Below are 17,960 nucleotides of genomic sequence, written 5' to 3'. Positions count from 1 at the left end.
CACTTTACCAGCAAGGCTACCAAAGCATTCTGCAGCAATACGCCATCCCATCTGGTTTGCGCTTAGTAGGACTATCATTTGTTTTTGAACAGGACAATGACCCAAAACACACCTCAAGCCTGTGTAAGGTGAGTGATGGAGTGCTGCTTGATCTACACCATCTTTGCGTTTAGTGTTGCTCTTTTGTTGTCCTAGGTTTAATTGAACAGAAAAGGTAAGTGCCCAAAGGTATCAGTCCAATTATCAGAAGTTGTACTGGGTTGTTCTCAGTCCAAGCATGTCCTTCAGGCTATGGCATGACTAATCCATCATCATTATCTCCCCCTCCCCCCCTCCCTCCCCTTCCTCCTCCCCTCCCCCTTCCTCCCTCCTCTCTCCCCTCCCTCCCCTCCCTCCTCCTCCCCCTCCCTCCCTCCTCCCTCCCCCAAATCCATCTTCCCTTTCTGTTCCTGCATAGAAACAACAGATTAAATAACATGAACCTTGAATGGCGTAAACTATCCCCGTATAATTACAGGTCCCAGATTACATAAAAACATGGATTTTGTCTCACACCCCGTGTTTTACAGTATCTAAAAAGAAAACATCACAGTTTTAATGTTTTTTTCATACCACTTACTTCCTCCACATGACCTCCCTCTCTCCTATCTCCTATCTCCCCTCCCCCATCCCCCTCTCCCTCCTTCTCTCTGTAAATGTAATCGGTTCTCTAGTGTGTGTGTGAGTGTATTGGGTTCTCAGTTGTGGCCTTTGAGGCAGTAGACTCCATACAGCTTCTGTTTCTTGTCGGGGTAACCGTTGAACCTCACAGCAGCTTCCGCTGGGCTGCAGCGCCTGCGGGGGCGGGTGATAGGTAACGCACGCTCCCATCAGCCAACCAGCCGGCGTCACAGCGGTCGTAGCCCAATAGCTTCCAGGCGGCGTACATCTGGCCCACCTTGGCAATCTGAGCACCATCCTTCTGACACGCACGCACAGCCTCGTCATACGTCAGCTTGGAGGGGTGGATCAGGTAGTACAACCGCCCTGAGATAGGGAGAGAGGGAGAGGGTTAGATACACACACACACACACACACACATTCAACCCCCCTCACCACACACACACACACTCCCCTCCCCCTCTCACCTTTGTAGTTGGAGGTAAAACAGAACACGTCATATCTGTTATTCTCCTTGTCTCCGAAGCCGTAGTTGCGGATCCCCGGGACAGTGTTCTTGCCCCCACAGGGTTCCCTGGGGGTGGTGATGGGATACTGGACGGATCCATCACTCAGCCACCCTGCGTTGCACCAGTCCAAACCCCCACGCCACGCCTCATACAGCTGGTCAAACGACGCCACGATGGAGTCCTGATCGCGACACGCTCGCTCAGCGTCGAAGAAGTTCAGGTTGTAACGACCCAACCGAGGGAAGTAGGGGTAGACAATACCTGGGAGGGGAGAGAGGAGTAGAGAGGGAGAAGGCGGGAGATGGGGAAGAGAGAGGAGAGGGGAAAGAGAGAGAGGGCAGAAGAGAGGGGAGAGAGAGAGAGAGGGAAGAGAGAGGAGAGGGGAAAGAGAGAGAGAGGGCAGAAGAGAGGGGAGAGAGAGAGAGGGGGAAGAGAGAGGAGAGGGGAAAGAGAGAGAGGGCAGAGAGAGAGAGAGGGAAGAGAGAGGAGAAAGTCAACATCCCAACAGCAATAAATGAAACATAAATTTGTCCTCACAAATTTATGTCCTCACTTAATCTCTCTTTAAACAAAACATGAGTTGTAAAAAGACAAACTGTACTAGCTAAACCCCATTTCCTTATATAAAATCCTACTATTTCTGTTCCAGTGTTGTGTTAGTGGGAGGTGGCTGTAGGTCTGTAGCTCCAGGCTTTAGATTGCCAATGGTTGATCATTCTCATATTTAATGGAGCAGGTCTGGCTGGGTGATGTATGGAGTTATACCCTGTTCCATGGAGGAAAGCCAGGAATGGAAATCTAATTGATGAACTCCATTACTCTGGCCTGACTCTGTGTGTGTGTGTGCGTGTGCGTACATGCTTGTGCATGAGCGTGCTTGTGTGTGCACGTGCATGCGCATGCCTGTGTGTGTTTGTGCACGTGCGTATGTGTCCCCTGACAGTCCTCCTGGGTAGTCTCAGCTCGTGGTAATATATAGCCAGAACCCTGGGACAGCTAGACAAGGACAGGCTGCTACAGAGTTTCCACAGTAAATAGACTTTATCAACAGGACACAGTCACTTTACCACAGCCCAGTCACTTCAAATAATGGTTCTCCCAAAAAGTTAGTCAGACATTTCCATATCTCAAAAGTGATCGGAAGGCACACTGAGTGCATATTAAATGCTAACTGTGTGAGGACATACTTTCAGTGTGTGTGTGTATGTGTGTCTACGAGCATGCATGCATGTGTGTGTTACCTTGCAGGTCCAGAGACACCACGCCCGTTCCGTCTTCCAGCCTGTCGATGACCTCACACTTATATCTCCCATAATCCTCCAGTGTGAGCTCTGTGATGACCAGTGACGCATCGGTAGGAGCCTAGTCCTGTAGGTAGACGCGTCCATGGAAACGTCCGTAACTCCGCTTGTGGAAACCCATGGCAACGAATACATCCACCTAGAACAACACGAAGAAGTAATTTGTAATTGATGTCATCAGTTGGCTCCAATGGATACTTCCTGGACTCTTTTATGACATGGACTATCCCCCATAGTGCAATACTTATGACCAGACCTGTACATTATCTGACTCTGACCAAAAGTCCTGCATTATGTGGATGGAAAACGAGGTTTGATTCAAGTAGTACCCTGGTGTATTTTATGACATTGGTTCTAGTAGAAACCCACCTCTTTGAGGTAGTCTGAGGTCAGCTTGGTCCATTTGATCCTCAGTTTGGGGTTGGTGGGCAGTGACGCATCTCTGTGGAACTTACAGGGCAGGGTGGTGTTTCCCCCCCGCCTCGACACCACCTTGGACTGCTCCGTCACCACAGAGAGCCGAGAGCCATTCTCTGAAATAGAGGGGTGGGTTATACAATTAGTAATCGAGGGGTGGTTCTCTCTACCTATTTCCCTTGCTCTACAGTATGTCTCCCTCTCTCACTTCTTTGTATCTAATCAACAAATTGGCTGGTTTATTTTCTCTGAATGGTATTTAACCTGTTATCACATTATCCCATATGAAACTGATTAGCAAGAACTGGGCATGGAAGCAGATGCTTGCTCAATAGCTAAATAGTTCCCATCCCTGTTTTTCCGAAGCACATGAGCTCAGTTGTGCAACCCTGTCACAAACACGGTGATGATGTAACTTTTTTAACATTGTGTTATTGTGCAGCTTGTTTTACAAACAGTTCTGCATTGTAATTGTTTAAACATTTGTAATGTAGCTTGTTGTTAAATGTTGATGTATTGACAGTGACCGGTGTATTAGGAAAATATGTAGTCAATATCAGGTTCCAAACATCTGGCCTGTCTATGAGAGAATGATTGGTTTATTATGATGTCTATAGATATAGTAATAATATGAACTACTGCCAGTCACGCATAATACAATTACTCCAGGTATCATTAACATGTATTTAAAGTATACTTCAAACACATTCACACCCAACCACACACTAATTTGTTTTCAACTAAATTGCTACCAGGTATCAAAGTCACTTTTAGGGCTCTATTCAACCTGTATCGCTGAAGCGTTACAGATTACGCGATAGAAATGTAAAGGTCATTTCCGATTGATCAGTGTTTACCGTGAATGCAGTCTCTGCAAACGTGGGAACATTGCCTTTAAATTTCAATCACGCTGTAACACTAACCTTCCGCGATACGGATTGAATAGAGCCATTAATATTCAGAAAGTTTATGAACACCCACCCTTTCCTACTTTAAAACAGACTCTGGTTCCAGGGTTTTCTTCTAATCCAGCGTGACTGTGTAGTCCTCCATTAGCTCATCATGTGTTTGATGTTTACCTAATCCTCTCTTCCTGGTGTGGAGCAAATTGATAAGTCTAATATATCTAGAGGCACTATGTAAACAATGGAGTATCCTCAGCCAACCTGCTCGGTGATGTCACCACTGGCAGCGTCGTTGGGTACACAAAGTCTTACTGGTACATTTACGCCCTGTAGTCTTACTGTGTGTGACAAGCTTGACTTCCCTTTCAATCACCCACCAGGAACAACTCTCACTTTTGCAAAAACAATTATTGGTTTCTACTTAAATGTAATTGACCACCAGAGGACGTTCATTTGGGCCTCAATGTGGCACACACAATCAATATAAGAAGTGACTCTCGTCTCTCGTGTCTACAGAACATGAAGACGTTCCAGATTTCCAGCTGCTGTTAGAAGGGTAAGTTTAAAGCCCCTGCTGTGTGTTCCTCTGTAGTATGACCCTCAGACCTCGGACATTCTCCAACCCCCAGCCCTCAGCCCGCAGCCTTAACCTGCATTACAAGCTGTCTTTCCTCACAATACGCAGCATTTGGACAGGACAAGACTGTCTGAGCATCCCAGGGTCTCACCTCATCTACACAAAGCGAATAACACTCTCTGTGGTGGTTCTATTTGATTGGAACACATAATCCATGCTATACTGGCTGATGGTGTAAGTAACGTGGATTATTGAACCACAGTCTGTCTGTTGAGTAACCTTTTCTGAGACTTGAAGACATAAATTAGCTCCCCGGGGTATTGCCTTGCTTTAGTTCAGCAGACTAACAAAGTCTTGAAGCATGTAGGAGACCCAGGTTCAAAGCCAATCGTTCTCAATAGCACATTGATCCTAGGTCTGAGTGAGTTAGCAATTCCTCCCTCCAGCCAAGTCAGTGAATCTGCCTCCTGAAACTACGATCGATGCTGAAGCTAATTTCTCCACAATAGTTGAACAGAACTGCTTACCACACACACAGAACTGCTTACCGCACACACAGTACAGTACTGCTTTAGCTGGAGAGCTGCTTCATCCATACCACTGCTGGTACCACACACTACCACAGTACTGTATGTGGTAAAACAGCCTATATATTGTCACTCCAAAGACAGTCCAGTAGCCAATACACAGTCACAGCACCTGGTTTTAAACATGACACCAACAGTGACATATCTGCCCTGCAATCTGCCTCTACAGGCCCAATAAAGAGAGATAGTTGATAGGTTATCACTCAGAGCAAACAAGACCCCACATAATTGCCCAATGTTTTTCATTCAACAGTTGCAGTGCATGAGGATAAACACACACACATAGAGAGACAAGATGATACTACGAAACTACAGGCAATATTTCAGGAGTATGTATTAGAGCTGGGACGATAAACCGAAAATTACAGACACCGACATTGCCTTCCTCTTACTGAAGCATTTTGCTGACTTTGGAAAATGTTGATTTTGCTAACCAACGTTCCTGTAGATAGTTCTAAAACCATTATTTGATCAACAGTAATAGCCATGCATTATGTTGATTCCTGCTATGAAAGTATCTATGAAAATGCTATGAAAGTCCCTGTTTCACTGTCATCTGCTGGCTCTCACTCCCTCTCCCCACTGTGCACACGGAAGAGGGTGAGATTCTGAGAAGGACAAGCATGCATGTGCTGTTAATCAAAATACTATTACGGGACAAAAACAGCTTTCAAAGCAACTACTGTTGTTTTAGTTACAGAGAGGAGAGTCACAGCTTTCTGTGAGTATATCATTTATTTCTCCCCTCTTAATATTGAGCACATGGCATGGCTCCACTGTACAACTGGAGCAGGCTGTAGTTAGTATGGTTTTAATGCGCCCACGGAGCCGAGCTGAGCACGCCATGTGCAGAGAATAGACCTACATCAAGTAGCCTCCCACTGGGCACAGACGTCAATTCAACATCTATCCACGTTGGTTCAAAGTAGTTGAATTGAAATGACGTAGAAACAACGTTGATTCAACCAGTGTGTGCCCAGTGGGCTAGGCCTAGTGCTGTAATGCTTTTGTAGGACATTAGCCTACAATTACTGATATACTGAACAAAAATATAAATGCAACATGTAACAATTTCAAAGATTTTACTGAGTTAGTTCATATGAGGAAATCAGTCAATTGAAATAAATTAATGAGGCACTAATCTATGGATTTCACAACTGGGAATACAGATATGCGTCTGCTGGTTGCAGATACCTTTAAAAAAGAGGTAGGGGCGTGGATCAGAAAACCAGTCAGTATCTGGTGTGACCACCATTTGCCTCATGCAGAGCATTGATTGTGGCCTGTGGAATGTTGTCCCACTCCTCTTAAATGGATGTGCAAAGTTGCTGGATATTGACGAGAACTCGAACACGTTGTCGTACACGTCGATTCAGAGCATCCTAAACATGCTCAATGGGTGACATGTCTGGTGAGTATGCTATTACATGAGGTGATGGCGGCAGATTCATGGCACGACAATCGGTCTCAGGATCTCATCACAGTATCTCTGTGCATTCAAATTGCCATTGATAAAATGCAATTGTGTTCATTGTCCGTAGCTTATGCCTGCCCATACCATAACCCTACTGCCACCATGGGGCACTCTGTTCACAACGTTGACATCAGCAAACCGCTCGCCCACACAACGCCATTTATGTGGTCTGTGGTTGTGAGGCTGGTTGGACGTACTGCCAAATTATCTAAAACAAGGTTGGAGGTGGCTTATGGTAGAGAAATTAACTTTCAATTCTCTGGCAACAGCTCTGGTGGACATATGTGGCATTGTGTTGTGTGACACATTTTAGAGTGGCCTTTTATTTATTACATAGGACCAACACTTTATATGTTGTGTTTTTATATTTTGTTCAGTGTAGATTAATCAATTAGCCTACATGGCTATCTAGCAAAAATATTGTATCCTATTTTGACAAGTTGCACATCAAAATATAATCAAAGCATTTCCTAGATATCTGGGATGAAATAGCTTAGTTTTTTAAATCATAGGCTACCATCTCAGTTGTCTTACTAGGCACTGGAAAAACGTGTCTAGAGCCCTGCCGCTAATGTAAAGTAACTATCCATTGAAACTTTTTTATTATTGTAGTATTTGTTGTTATCGAGCAAAATAGCTCCATTTACCGCAATATTACTTTTTGTCCGATTTATCGTTATCACAAAAACAGGTGAATGTATCGCGATATGTATTTTGTCCATATGGACCAGCACTACTGTGTATCATAAACGAAACAGAGACAGTTGTAAGACTATCAATGCAGATGGAAGTCACACACACACTGGTGTCTACCTTGAACGTAGATGGTTCTGTAGTGCTCCAGATCAGGGTATGCTGTGTCAAAGTTGTCTGCCAAGCTCAGAGAGACCAGGGTACAGATCAGCACAGGAAGCATCTTCTGTCTCTACACTGGGGTCTGCTCACTGGGAGGGGGGGGAGGGAGAGAGAGAGAGAGAGAGAGAGAGAGAGAGAGAGAGAGAGAGAGAGAGAGAGAGAGAGAGAGAGAGAGAGAGAGAGGTGGGGAGTTAGTCAAACGGTGGGGAAACAATATCACAGAACAGCTGGTGGTGAGACAGAGAAAGAGAAAAACACACACAGTAAGGTGCTCATTACCAGGATCAAGTAGAAAGTATAAAGATAGAGAAAGAGCGGGTCAGAAAATCCTCACATACCAGCAAACACACCTGCCGCCATGAAGGGTGTTTTTGTGTGTGTGTGTGACCTGAGAAAACTAGCTTTTCTCAATGTCATCACTGTCATCATCACAGTCATGATAACTACAGTAGTCATTATCATTATCATGATCTTCAATGTCATTATCACTCATCATCTCAATCCTTTTCACTATCATAAGCATCACTCAACATTATTCCCACTATCACACTCCTATCAACATCATCATCTCTTTATCACAGTCATGATCACTATAATCATCTATAAGGTATCAATCTCACATATCAGTATCTTTATCACTCATCACAATCACACACACTGTAAAGGGGTTACCATGAATCTGACAGTATCTTACAGCCAGTTTGGAGGCAAATACAATTTTGTAATATATTCAGTACACCTACTGTAATATAAATACGGTATCAAAGCAAGTACTGTGTAATGACAATACCGTAAGAGGTGTTTGTATTTCACAGTATTTTACTGTAATTTCAAGGGATAGGTGTAAGCAGGTTGGCTGCTAGGTAAAGTGTTTACACCTTACAGTATCTTTATGAATATATTGTGTTTTATACCACTTCCACTTCTAGAGGCCTTAACAACGGCTTCTCAACTGGCAGGGACTACAGGACAAAACAGACCAAAAGGACATGGCAAAATGCTCAACCAGGGTTTAAAACTAGCTGTTACTCCAATCTGTTCCCTATACATTTTAAATTGATGGCACACTATAACCACATAGGAGTTAAATTGGTACAGCATTCTCACTCACGGGTGCAACAAATATAGCCTCTTACAAGGCACGCCTTAAAATATGTTAATGACCCAGAAACAACAATTCCATGCACCCACTAGTGGTCAAAAGGTTTTTGGCACTCCAAAGATATGGTACAGTACTGTCTTCTGTGGGGTGGAATTACAGTACCATTCGAAATACAACACGTTTTTTTACTGTTGATAATACCTAAAATGACTATAAATTACAGCTCTCCGTTACAGTGCAGTGCATAACCATAGAGCAATACTTAATCTTGTAGAACAGAGAGAATCTTTGGAAAAGCGAGTGCATTCTACACACACAGAGCATACAAACACACAGAGTACTGAATACTATATACACACAGAGTACTGTATACTATATACACAGAGAACTGTATACTATATACACACAGAGTACTGTATACTATATACACAGAGAACTGTATACTATATACACAGAGTGTCACGAGTGCTGTAGGTGGGTGTAGTGGTGGAATCAAACGCAGGACACCGAAGTATAGTCCAACAGACTTTAGTCAATCTCCACAAGGAAAATACGACACGAACTTGCCCGGAAGGCGAAATTACGTACGAGCGCGAACAAACAAAAAGCGGACTAAACAGGTGCGGAAACACTCCAACGCAGTGGAGGAAAGCTCAACTGAGCCAACAGCGAAAATAGCCCAACACACGACAGACCAAAATCAATAACACACAACATTAGACAAACACAACGAAACTTATAGGACACTAATTACGCTAAAGCGAGAACAGGTGTTACAACAAACAGACAAAAAGCAAGCGAACATGAAACATACAACGGTGGCAGCTAGTATTCCGGAGACAACGAACGCGAAGCCTGCCCGAACAAGGAAGAGAGCAGCCTCGGCGAAACCGTGACAGTACCCCCACCTTGGCGCGCGGCTCCAGACGTGCGCCGACTCCGGCCTCGGGGGCGACCCGGAGGACGCGGAGCGGGGTGCGTCGGGTGCCCACGATGGAATTCCGTCAGGAGAGACGGGTCAAAATGTCTCTCCCTCGGCACCCAGCACCGCTCCTCCGGACCGTACCCCTCCCACTCCACTAGATATTGGAGACCCCCATCCGACGTCTCGAATCCAAGATGGACTACGGAGTACGCCGGTGCCCCTCGATGTCAATGGGGCGGAGGAGTCTCCCTGATCTCACTTTCTTGGAGTGGGCTAGCTTACCACACCGGCCTGAGAAGGGACACATGGAACGAGGGGTTAATACTTTTATATTCAACAGGTAGTTGTAATTTGCTAACACACCTCGTTCAACCTTCCCAGGACTTTAAATGGCCCCTACAAACCGCCCGACCCAGTTTCCGACAGGGCAGGCGGAGGGGCAGGTTTCTGGTAGAGAGCCGAGACTCGATCACCAGGTGCGTACACGGTCCCTCACTGCGGTGGAGATCGGCGCTCGCCTTATGACGTCGGAGGGCCCCGCTGCAGGTGGGCGTGTGCAGCGTTCCATGTCTCCTCCGAGCGCCGCGCCCACTCATCCACCGCAGGAGCCTCGATCTGGCTCTGCTGCCAAGGTGCCAGAACCGGCTGGTAACCTAACACACATTGGAAAGGGGTTAGGTTAGTGGAGGAATGGCGTGGGGAATTATGGGCCATTTCGGCCCAGGGAACGTCCTTGCCCACTCCTCCGGCCGGTCCTGGCAGTATGTTCTAAGAAACCTACCCACATCCTGGTTCACCGTTCCACCTGCCCATTACTCTCCGGGTGGTAACCCGAGTGAGGCTCACCGAGACCCCCAACCGCTCCATAAAAGCTCTCCAGACTCTGGAGGTAAATTGGGGACCTCGATCAGACACAATATCCTCGGGTACCCCGTAGTGCCGAACACATGGGTGAATAGGGCTTCGGCAGTTTGCAGGGCGGTAGGAAGGCCCGGCATGGGGAGCAAACGACAAGCCTTAGAAAACCGGTCCACAACGACCAGTATAGTGGTATTCCCCTGTGAAGGAGGAAGGTCAGTGGGAAATCCACCGAGAGGTGGGACCATGGTCGTTGTGGAACGGGCAGGGGTAGTAACTTACCCCTAGGCAGATGTCTAGGCGCCTTACACTGGCGCACACCGAGCAGGAGGAAACATAAACCCTCACATCCCTTGCCAACGTGGGCCACCAGTACTTGGCACTAAGACAGTGCACTGTCCGGCCGATACCTGGTGTCCAGAGGAGGAGTGACGTGTGAGCCCAATAGATCAACTCGATCCCGAACCTCGAGTGGAACGTACTTCCCGACCCTCCAGGCCTTGCGGTGGACTAGGGTCGAGTGCCGTAACGCCCGCTCAAACTCAGCATCGACCTCCCACACTACCGGTGCCACCAGACACGACTCCGGCAGTATGGGAGTGGGCTCCACGGACCTCTCCTCCGTGTCATACCGCCGAGACAGCGCATCTGCCTTACCGTTCTGTGACCCAGGGATGTACGTGATCTTAAATGTAAACCGGGTCAAAAAACATATTCCATCTTGCCTGCCGAGGGTTTAGCCTCCTCGCTGCCCGGATGTACTCCAGGTTACGGTGGTCCGTCAAAATGAGGAAAGGGTGTTGAGCCCCCTCGAGCCAGTGCCTCCACACCTTTAGGGCCTGTACCACGGCTAACAGCTCCCTGTCCCCTACGTCATAGTTTCCGCTCCACTCGGACTGAGCTTCTTGGAATAAAAGGCACAGGGGCGGAGTTTAGGTGGCACGCCTGACCGTTGGGAAAGCACGGCTCCTATACCGGCCTCAGATGCGTCCACCTCTACCTGAAATGGTAAAGAGGGATCCGGATGCGCCAGCACCGGAGCCGAGGTAAACAGGTCCTTCAGCCTCCCCAAACGCCCTGTCCGCCTCGGCAGACCACTGCAGATGCACGGACCCCCTTCAAAAGAGACGTGATGGGAGCTGCCACCTGTCCAAAACCCGGGATAAACCTCCGGTAGTAATTCGCAAACCCCAAAAACTGCTGCACCTCCTTCACAGTGGTTGGTGTTTGCCAATTACGCACGGCTGACACCCGGTCTACCTCCATCTTCACCCCTGGCGCAGACAACTGATACCCCAAAAAAGGAGACCGACTCCTGGAAAAACAGACACTTCTCTGCCTTAACATACAGGTCGTGCTCCACCAGCCTCCGCAACACTCTGCGCACCAGGGCCACATGCTCAACACGGGTAGGCGAGTACACGAGAATGTCATCTATGTACACCACGACCCCCTGCCCCTGCATGTCCCTGAAGATCTCATCCACGAATGATTGGAAAACTGACGGAGCGTTCATCAACCCGTATGGCATGACAAGATACTCGTAATGGCCCGAGGTGGTACTAAAGGCTGTCTTCCATTCATCGCCCTCCCTGATGCGCACCAAGTTGTCACGCGCTCCCTGAGATCTAATTTAGTGAAGAAACGCGGCCCATGCAAGGACTCAGTCATGGTCGCAATCAGCGGGAGTGGATAACTGTACTTCACCGTGATCTGATTGAGACCACGGTAATCGATGCACGGGCGTAAACCACCATCCTTCTTCTTCACAAAAAGAAACTCGAGGGACGCAGGAAGTGGAAGGCCGGTATGTATCCTTGTCTCAGAGATTCGTCTATGTAAGTCTCCATAGCTTTCTTCTCCTCCTGAGACAGAGGATACACATGGCTCCGTGGGAGCGCAGCTCCCTGCCTGGAGGTCTATCGCACAATCTCCCTGCCTATGGGGTGGCAACCGCGTGCCGCCTCGACTTACTAAACGCGATAGCCAAATCCCCCATACTCAGGGGGAACGTGCAATGCGGGCACCTGGTTTGGACTCTCCACCGAGGTAGCCCCTCACGGAAACGCCCAAACATCGACCCACACACTGGGCAGACCACTCCATCAGAGCCCTCTCCTGCCACGAAATAGATGGGTTATGGGTACTCAACCAGGGCATGCCCAGCACCACCGGATACGCAGGCGAGTCAATCAGAAATAGCTGAATCATCTCCTGATGACCCCCCCTGCGCACACATCCTAAGTGGCGCAGTGACCTCCTGATCAAGCCCGCACCCAACGGACGGCTATCTAGGGCATGAACGGGGAAAGGGACATCAACAGGAAGAAGGGGAATCCCTAAGGCTAAACAAAACTTCTTATCAACAAAATTCCCAGCCGCGCCTGAATCTACCAGCGCCTTATGCTGGGAATGAGGTGCTACCTGTGGAAAACTCACAGGTATACAGAAATGTGCAACAGAGAGCTCTGGGTGAGTGGGGCGCCTACTCACCTGGAAGGAATCCCCAGTGCGGGACCTGTCGTCCTCTCCCCTAGGAGGCCATCCCCAGCACCTAGCCGCGGTGTGTCCTCCCCGACCACAGTTGGTGCAGGAGATGGACCCCCTAGTAAGCCGACCCCTCCTCTCTCTAGCGCCCCCGAGCTCCATGGGGCACGGCTCGGAGGCGCTGGAGGGTGAAATGGTCGGACCCCCTCGGGACGTCCTCGGGTAGCTAGCAGGTTATCCAGCCTGATGGACATGTCGACCAACTGGTCGAACGAGAGGCTGGTGTCCCTACAGGCCAGCTCCCGACGGACGTCCTCTCGTAGACTACATCTGTAGTGATCGACGCGAGCCCGATCATTCCACCCTGCATCTGCCGCTAGAGTACGGAATTCGAGGGCGAACTCCTGGGCACTCCTCCTCCCCTGCCGGAGGAAGACCAGACGCTCCCCGCCGCTTTCCCCTCGGGGATGGTCAAACACCGCCCTGAAGCGGCGGGAGAACTCGTCGTAAGTGATGGTGTCCGCGTCGATCTTCCTCCACTCCGCGTTGGCCCATTCCAACGCCTTCCCGGAAAGGCAGGAGATCAGGGCGGACACGCTCTCATGTCCCGAGGGCGCCGGGTGCACGGTGGCCAGGTACAGCTCCACCTGGAGAAGGAATCCCTGACACCCGGCCGCGGTCCCATCGTAGGCCCTCGGGAGCGAGAGTCGGACTCCTCGGGGTTCCGGTGCGGGAATGGGCTGACTGGCCGATGGTGCTGGCAGGGAGGGTGGCGGTGAGGCGTCCCCCAGCCTCGGATGGTGGTGATCACCTCCTGCAGTGCGGTCCCCATCTGCAGGATCTGGTCCCTTTGTTCCCGGACCCTGTCCTCCAGCGTCGCCTGGGCTGCTGCGGCTCCTGCTGATTCCATTCTTTAAAGGTGTGTTATTCTGTCACGAGTGCTGTAGGTGGGTGTAGTGGTGGAATCAACGCAGGACACCGAAGTATAGTCCAACAGACTTTAGTCAATCTCCACAAGGAAAATACGACACGAACTTGCCCGAAAAGGCGAAATTACAGCACGGCAACAAACAAAAGCGGACTAAACAGGTGCGGAAACACTCCAACGCAGTGGAGGAAAGCTCAACCGAGCGCAACAGCGAAAATAGCCCAACACACGACAGACCAAAATCAATAACACACAACACTAGACAAACACAACGAGAAACGTATAGGACACTAATTACGCTAAACGAGAACAGGTGTTACAACAAACAGACAAAAGCAAACGAACATGAAACATACAACGGTGGCAGCTAGTATTCCGGAGACAACGAACGCCGAAGCCTGCCCGAACAAGGAAGAGAGGCAGCCTCGGCCGAAACCGTGACACAGAGTTCTGTATACTATATGAACAGAATACTGTATTTTACACACAGAGTACTGTATACTATATACACAGAGTACTCTATGCTATATACACACAGATTACTGTACACTATACATACACAGAGAGAGGGTCATACCACATCCCAAGTAGCCAGCCGGAGGACAAACTTTGCCAAACACACTTTTCCCTCTTCAGCCCTGTCCTCAAAGACATACACACACACACACACACACACACACACACTGCTCACACACTGCTCTCACACACACATCCCAAAACGAGAATAGGAGAACTCACCATCTCAAACAGAGTACACACACGCTCCTTTCCCAACTCCCATAGAGTGTGTGCGAGCACAGCCATGCAAAGCAGCATGTGTGTGTGTGTGTGTTTGAACGAGAGAAAGCAGTGTGTATGTGTGTGTGTGTGTGTGTGTGTGTGAACGAGAGAGAGCAGTGTGTGTGTGTGTGTGTGTGTGAACGAGAGAGAGCAGTGTGTGTGTGTGTGTGTAAGTGCTGTGTTTGTGAGCAGTGTGTGTGCTCCTCTCCTGTCTGCAGTCACTCTGATCCTCTATTTCCTTTCTCTTCCTTCATTCACTCCCTCCATCCCCTGGTGCTGACGTACTGGCTGACACTGCCAGGTAGAGCTTCTGCAGTCAGCTGAACACTGCTCTACAGAGCACACACAGACACACAAACGCACAGATACTGCCAGGTAGAGCTTCTGCAGTCAGCTGAACACTGCCCTACAGAGCACACACAGACACACAAACGCACAGATACTGTATGCACTTACGCACAGACACACACCCCTCTTTTCCCCCTCCCAGCCTGAAAAAAGTAATTAAGCAGGTCAGCGGGATGGGGGAAGTGAAAAGAGAGAGGAGAGAGACAGAGAGAGCAGAGAGAGAAACTGAGTGAGAGAGCAGAGAGAGAGAGAGAGAAGGGGGGGGGGGGGATTATGAGATGCCCTTTCCTCAGGGAAGGAGAGAGAAACTTACAGCAGGAGAGTCTCCTCAACTGAGTTCCCCTCTGCAGGAGAGAGAAATTAAGTGTAAAATAACTGAGAGAGATAGAGAGGAGAGAGAGTGATGGGAGATAGAGGGGCAGAGAGGGAAAGGAGATAGAGGGGCAGAGCAAGAGAGAAGGGGAGAAAGAGAGAGGTAGAGGGGCGGAGAGAAAGCAAGATAAAGAACAGCTCTGCAGCAGTATAAGTGATGCAGAGGACTTAGTACCAATTAGACACACTACATTAGCCAGCCTGTTAGCCCTAATACAGCTACATTAAACACACATAGTCCTCAAACACACACACAAGTGTGTATGTGCGTGCATTCGCCTGTATTCCCAATCACAACCGATAACCCTGAGAGCTCAAACACACACACACACACACACGGCATGTGTATTTCTGACTATAGCTGATGTCACTGGTGCAGACATTCCAATGGCCCATCTGTGTGGAGAGTAAAGAGGCAGGAGTGTTTTACGGGCCGTGTGTGTGTGTGTGTGTGTGTGTGTGTGTGTGTGTGTGTGTGTGTGTGTGTGTGTGTGTCCCTCTGCTGTGATGCTCTAATGATGGAGTTTTGTTGTGAGTGTTCTCCTGAAGAGTCTACAATGACTGACAACAATGACCAGGATGTGATGTCTACATTGAAGAATGCACTGACATGGTACAGGTACAGCTGTAGGGGAATATTAGAGGGATGTGGTGGCAGCCAGGTCGCTTAAGATTCACTGCGAAATTCAACGTCCATCCAGGTAAGCAGGATGTCGGGAGATGACTTCCAAAATGATTGTTTTAACCATCTTTTGAGGCTAAATAGTGTTTGTTTACATTTACTTTGTTTACAAACATTGTGGTGAAACAAGCATATATTTCTGGTTCTGATGGGGTACGACAGTTGATCTAAGCGCATGAGGCATTTTTAAGTTATATTCTTCAAGAGTCAGTGGGTACATTTAATGAATTTCTAAGTTAAAAAATGGATGAAGCAATTGCAGATTGACCCTTTAACCCTTACCTTAACCATTCGGAATGAATGCCTAAAGATTACCTTAGAAATGTTTGGACAAACGTAGGATGGATTCTGCAGTGAGACTGTGAGAGCCTGCTGTGTGGGGGAACAGTTGGAAGGCTGTCTGTCAGTCTATTCCTGGCATTGATTCAATAACACAGGGCAACTCTCAGTTGCTGATCATGTTCAGTTACGACACCAAGCAAGCGATTAGAGGTACGGGCACCACAATGATCAGTCCAGAGTAAGCAGAGAGAGAGAAAGCCATCCCCTACAGAGAGATGAACCTGGAGAAGAGTCCCCTAAGCAAGCTGGTCCTGGGGCTCTGTTCACAAACACAAACTTGCTTTGGCAATGTAAACATATGTTTCCCAAGCCAATATAGCCCCTTAAATTGAAGAGAGAGAGAGAGAGAGAGAGAGAGAGAGAGAGAGAGAGAGAGAGAGAGAGAGAGAGGAGAGAGAGAAACACAATTAGACCCAACCAAATCATTAGAAAACAAAAATATAATTACTTGACATATTGGAAGGAATTCAAGACCTGGCTCTCAAGAGAAGACAGGCTATGTGCACATTGTTACAACACTGTATATAGACATAATATGACATTTGAAATGTCTTTATTCTTTTGGAACTTCTGAGTGTAATGTTTACTGTTAATATTTATTGTTCATTTCACTTTTGTTTACTATCTACTTCACTTGCTTTGGCAATGTTAACATACGTTTCCCATGGCAATAAAGCCCTTAAATTGAAATTGAAATTGAGAGAAAGAGAGAGAACGTGTGAGAGAGAGAAAAAGAGACTGTGAGAGAGAGAGAGAGAGAGAGAGAGAGAGAGAGAGACTGTGTGAGAGAGAGAGAGAGCGAGAGAGAGAGAGAGGGAGAGACTGTGTGAGAGAGAGACTGTGTGAGAGAGAGAGAGATGAGAAAATGAGGTGGAAACTGAGCTGCACTTCCTAACCTCCTGCCAAATGTATGACCATATTAGAGACACATATTTCCCTCAGATTACAGCGATCCACAAAGAATTCGAAAACAAACCCAATTTTGATCAACTCCCTTATCTACTGGGTGAAAAACCACAGTGTGCCATCACAGCTGCAAGATTTGTGACCTGTTGCCACAAGAAAAGGGCAACCAGTGAAGAACAAACACCATTGTAAATACAACCCATATTTATGTTTATTTATTTTCCCATTTGTACTTTAACTATTTGCACATTGTTACAACACTGTATATATACATTATATGACATTTGAAATGTCTTTATTCTTTTGAAACTTCTGAGTGTAATGTTTACTGTTAATATTTATTGTTTATTTCACTTTTGTTTACTATCTACTTCACTTGCTTTGGCAATATTAACACACGTTTCCCATGCCAATAAAGCCCTTAAATTGAATTGAATTGAATTGAATTGAGAGAGAGCGAGAGAGAGACTGTGTGAGAGAGAGAGAGAGAGAGAGAGAGAGAGAGAGAGAGAGAGAGAGAGAGAGAGAGACTGTGTGTGAGAGAGAGAGAGAGAGAAATGCTCCTGCATTTTTAACAACAAATATAGATTTAAAGTTAGATAAAGTAGGATTTTTTTGGCAGGGACATATACAGGATGCTACCCTCCACAACATAACCTTCATTCCAAACCAAAACTCCAAACCTACAACCTGATTTTGGATGGAATTACCTGGAAGGCTTTCTACTACCAAGGATTACTATTCCCAAACTATACAGCAAATGCTCTGGCAAGCAAACAGAAACCTGAAAACACCATCCAACCTGGAACTGAGTGAGTAATGTTTAGTATGAAGCTATTTTTCACTTTCAAAAACCAAGAAGAAAAATACATTACAATGATATATTTTACTTTATAAGGACTGAATGCTAAGGCTACCAAGCTTGCTAGTACAAAGAGATACAAT

General features: G+C 47.4%; 1 pseudogene; it reads right to left on the bottom strand.

Annotated features, from left to right (window-relative positions):
* Positions 1-440: 440 nt before the first annotated feature.
* On the bottom strand, positions 441-14,449 carry LOC121561538 (annotated as a pseudogene).
* Positions 14,450-17,960: the final 3,511 nt, after the last annotated feature.

This window comes from Coregonus clupeaformis, chromosome 15 (genome assembly GCF_020615455.1).
Source record: "Coregonus clupeaformis isolate EN_2021a chromosome 15, ASM2061545v1, whole genome shotgun sequence".
NCBI classification, from domain to species: Eukaryota; Metazoa; Chordata; class Actinopteri; order Salmoniformes; family Salmonidae; genus Coregonus; species Coregonus clupeaformis.
This window is presented reverse-complemented; position numbering and strand designations above follow the sequence as displayed.